The sequence below is a fragment of the Marmota marmota genome, unplaced genomic scaffold, assembly GCF_001458135.2.
Source record: "Marmota marmota marmota unplaced genomic scaffold, marMar, whole genome shotgun sequence".
Taxonomy (NCBI): Eukaryota; Metazoa; Chordata; class Mammalia; order Rodentia; family Sciuridae; genus Marmota; species Marmota marmota.
Window position 1 is genome coordinate 18,185,427 of NW_026000229.1, and position 4,376 is coordinate 18,189,802.

The following is a 4,376-nucleotide window of genomic DNA, read 5'->3' on the forward strand; positions in this document are numbered from 1 at the left end:
AGAAATAAACATGCCCCTAGATATATTGTAGGTTAAATAGAAATTCATTTTTAGAAGAATTCATTTATTTGACAGATTAAATCATGCAAAGAAAAAAAAATACGCATTGCATAAAAAGAATTAAACTCATATTACAGCAGTGATCAAGAATTACAGAATAGAGCCCAGGATTTAATGCAAAAACTACCATGTTCAGAAAAGTTTCAGGGTTCTAATCTCACTGAATTCAGTGTTCAAAGTGCTTCTTTAGAACCCTCCACTGATTCCAAGTCTTTTTCAGTTTCTATTATCTGTTGAAGATCACAATATGCAGCATCTAACCTGTGATAGCAATCTGGGGTCATCATCCGGGACTCTTGCAGGATCTCTGCCTACTTTTTAAGGTCATCATTTTTGCCACATTCAGCTTTCATTTTTTTAAAATCTTCTCTTCCAGTTGTTTTGCTTCTTTTTCATATATCACTCTTTCTTTGACCAATTTTTTTACCATGGGGGGTCTTGATCTTGGTCTGCTTCACGTGAGGATGTGCATGGTCCCAAGAGCCACTAGAAGGAGGGGCTGAGAACAAGAATTTTAAACAGAAATTCTTCATAAAAATTACAGCTATGAAAGAACTACATAACAAAACTTGTGGGATACAGATTCCTGGAAAGACAAGGTTGAAAGTAAATGAATTCAAATTTTAATCCTAAAGACGAAGAAAAAAGATTTAGCTAATGGATTTAAGGTCCTTTGCAGAATGCTTGTCATACAATAAAAGGAAATGCAGATGTTCCTGGACTTAAAATAGGTTGCCTCTAAATAAGCCCAAATACGTTGAAAATGCATTTAGTACACCTACCTTACCAACCATCGTAGATGGCAACAGTACTGGTGACTTTCCCTTGTGAGTGTGTGGCTGACAGAGCTGTGCTTATTGCCCCACAGGCATCAAGAAAGAATTAGATTTCATATTCCTTGCCTGGGAAAAGATCAAAATTCAAACTTAAAATATGGTTTCTATTGAATGAGCATCCCTTTTTTTTAGTTGTCCAAATTTATGGGGTATTGTGTGATAATATGATAAATGTCCTCAGTGTGTAATGATCAAATCAGGGTAGTCAACATTTCTATCTCCTAAAACATTTTTACTATTCCTGATGAACACATAATGCTCATACATATTTATGAGATACAGAATGTTATTTTAATATACGTATACAATATGTACTGATCATTTCAGAGTAATTAATGTTTCTATCTTCTTATCATTACTTTGTGTTTTGAGCCTTTGAACCCTTCTCTTCTAGTTATTCACAAAATGTACAATAGGCTATTGTGAACTACAGCTGCCCACTGTTCTACAGAACACTAGACTTCCTTATTTTTATCTGTTTGGGTACCTGTTATCTAACTTCCCACTCTCTTCCCTCCTCCCATACTTTACAGCCTCTAGTAATCACTATGATACATTTTGATTGACTTGAAAAAAACATGTATGAGAGAGAACCTGTAGAGTTTGCCTTTCTTCATCTGACTTATTTCACCTCCTCTAGTTCCATTCATTTTGCTGTAAATAATAGAATATTATTCTTTTTATGGCTGAATAATATTCCATTGTGTATATATAGACCACATTCCCTTTACCCTTTCATCTTTTGGTGGGCATCTGCACAGAGTCCAGGTCAGCTATTGTGAATAGTGAACATGCATAACTTTTACACCATTGTAAAGTTGAAAAATCCTGTCAAACCACTGTAAGTTGGGAACCATCTATAACTTAATAAATGGAAATTACAGTATTGTCATTCCACCCATGACTTTCCAGTTAAAAGAGCTTTTCTTTCCAGAACTGTTGAAACTTCATAAACAACAATGGTACACCACGACAGAAGTCTCTGTGCCTGTAATTTCAGAAATTAACTTTTTATGCAGTTTGTATAGTCCAATAATATTCCCCAAAGACAAATTCTCTGGCCCAGGTCAGTCTTCTCTGTCTCTATTAAATATAAACACATTCTTTACTCATCGAAAGGATTAGAGACTGAACCCAGAGCTTAGCAGGGACATGATATGCTTCAGGAACTAAGACCCTAGAAGGAAGTTGCCCTCTGAAAGACCTCGTTAGCATGCAGGGAGTTCCAGCATCAAGCCTGTTCTTGAAAGAAGAAAAGATTTAAATAATTAGAGAGGATCACTTTTCCTAAAGATGCTATTGATATGTCACTAAATTAAAATTATCTTTCAGAAAAGAGGGCATGGCCTTAGATGGACTCTTAATTGCAGGATGTTTTACAATAACTATACTTTGATTAACAAAATTCTGTTTGAAGAATATACAAAATCCTCAAAGAAACTCAATCAATGTTATTTTTAGATTGGTAAGTCAATCACTTGACATAATTTGTTAAAAAGGCAGCCAAGAAATCATGAGCAGTATTTCCTTAGTACTATTTGACTTTCCATCTATGTTATTTAAAGTTTATATGTTCAAGTTTGTCCCCAAAGTTTTTTTGTTTAATCTTCTCATTTGAAAAAAGAAAGCTAAAATGACTAGTTTTCAAGGCTGTTTTCTCAGGCAAATATATTATCTGTAAGAGGAAAGAACGTGACAAAGGATCCCTCACCCAACACTCCTGGCTGAGCAAGCCCACACGTGCAGAAGGCCACAGCTTACTCTTAAACCTGCTTTAGTTTGTGCCTCTTTAGACAGGGGTGCTCTTGGTGTCCGGGAGTCTGAGCACGCTGGGGAGATAAGGTCACTAGGGGCTGTTGCCCTCACTAACCTGAGAACAGTTAACTGTGTGGTTCTTTCTAAGAGTACTGGGCAGCTCCCAGGCATGGTTCTTGGGAGGGATTGGTTTTGTCATCAAAGTCCAGACTCTGTGTAGTACCTTGTCCTTGCCATTTATCACCCCAACATTCCTTGGAGTAAGAAGAGGATATTCTGTTTACACAAGTAATGAAATTATACAGTCCAGATGAATGACAGAAAAGTAAATCTGTCCTTTGAGCTCTTGCTCACTGATAAAGGAGGAAGACTTATGGGAGGGGGGTACTTGGTTCCCAGGGCCCTCACCTCTTTCTTCTGTACCCTTTTTCTGAGAAAACCTGCATCTCCCTGGGATAAATGAACATAACCCATCCTGACTCTCCCTGCTCCCAGGTACCTATGACACCCACCACAACTTCTTATATTTTCTTGGCAGTCGTGGGACTAATATACACACAACATTGACTGTCTACACCACATATTTCTTGAGTGTCCACTAGAGGTTCGGTACTGTGCTTGTCACCAGGGATACCATGATGAATGAGGCAGGTACCAATAAGTGCTGCAAGCCAAGATCAGGCCTGCCCAATCATAGAAAGACACACATTCCTGTGAGGAATGCAGCCATGGTAAAAAGCTCAGAATATAATGATCTGTCTAATGTCCCCTCTGGACACAGCAGAACTGATTTCATCTGGCAGTGGCTTCAAAAGACCAAGCCCAGAAAAGCAAAGGCCTTCTGCTAAAAGCACGGCTCTGAAAGGTATATGATACCACAGGGAAAATGTGCTTTCTCTCCTCACTCAGGAGGTCCCCAGGCATCCAGGAAGGCCAGGAGGGGGGCTCCCAGACGTGGCTCTCCTCTGAAGCCCTGAGACAGTCAGCCTTTGGCAAAGGCTCCATCCGGCCTCTAGGAGCAATCTCCCCAACCCCCCCCCCACCCCCGCACTTTCCAGCTGCCAGCTCTGTCTGAACTGTAGATAAAGCAGCCAGGGGTAACCGTAATGAAAGAGTATAGAATATCCAAGATCGTTTCCAATTAGTTACTGTTTAAAGCAGTTCCACAGATTTTTTCAGGGCTGCATTGGGTGATGATCACTTTTAGCTTAAAGTGACCAGAGCACATTCTCTCAGATCCCTGGCAGGAATGCAACAGTCTTCCCTTAGGGTAATTCAGAACCCTTATTCTCCCCTGCTAGTTCTGCTGATTAAATAAATAAATAAATAAATAAATAAATAAATAAAAATCATACAACATTAGATCTGGGGGCACTGAACATGACAACAGTCTTTTATGATGTCTACTAAAAAAACTGTCTTATAAACCCACCTGTCTGTTGAAGCAAGCTCTTCCTGGTGAAATGCTTGTCTTGCATCCTGCTGCCCCATGCGGAGGTTTACATAGAGATTAGCAAGGTGGCAAGACAATCTCTGTTTGTTTCCAGGGAAGGAAGTTTGTTTCATTGGAATTCATAAGCTGATCCTGAGGAAATCAGGTCGGCCGAATGGAGAACCACCCTGACGAGCAGGAGGGGACAGTTTTGGTTAGAACTCATTTGTATTAATTCTGAAACTGTATTGCACACTCCCCTTCCCTCAATAGCTCATACAGTTCTGACACAC

At 39.3% G+C, this 4,376-nt stretch overlaps 1 pseudogene; it reads right to left on the reverse strand.

Annotated features, from left to right (window-relative positions):
• Positions 1-203: 203 nt before the first annotated feature.
• On the reverse strand, positions 204-4,142 carry LOC107137602 (annotated as a pseudogene).
• Between the last annotated feature and the right edge of the window lie 234 nt (positions 4,143-4,376).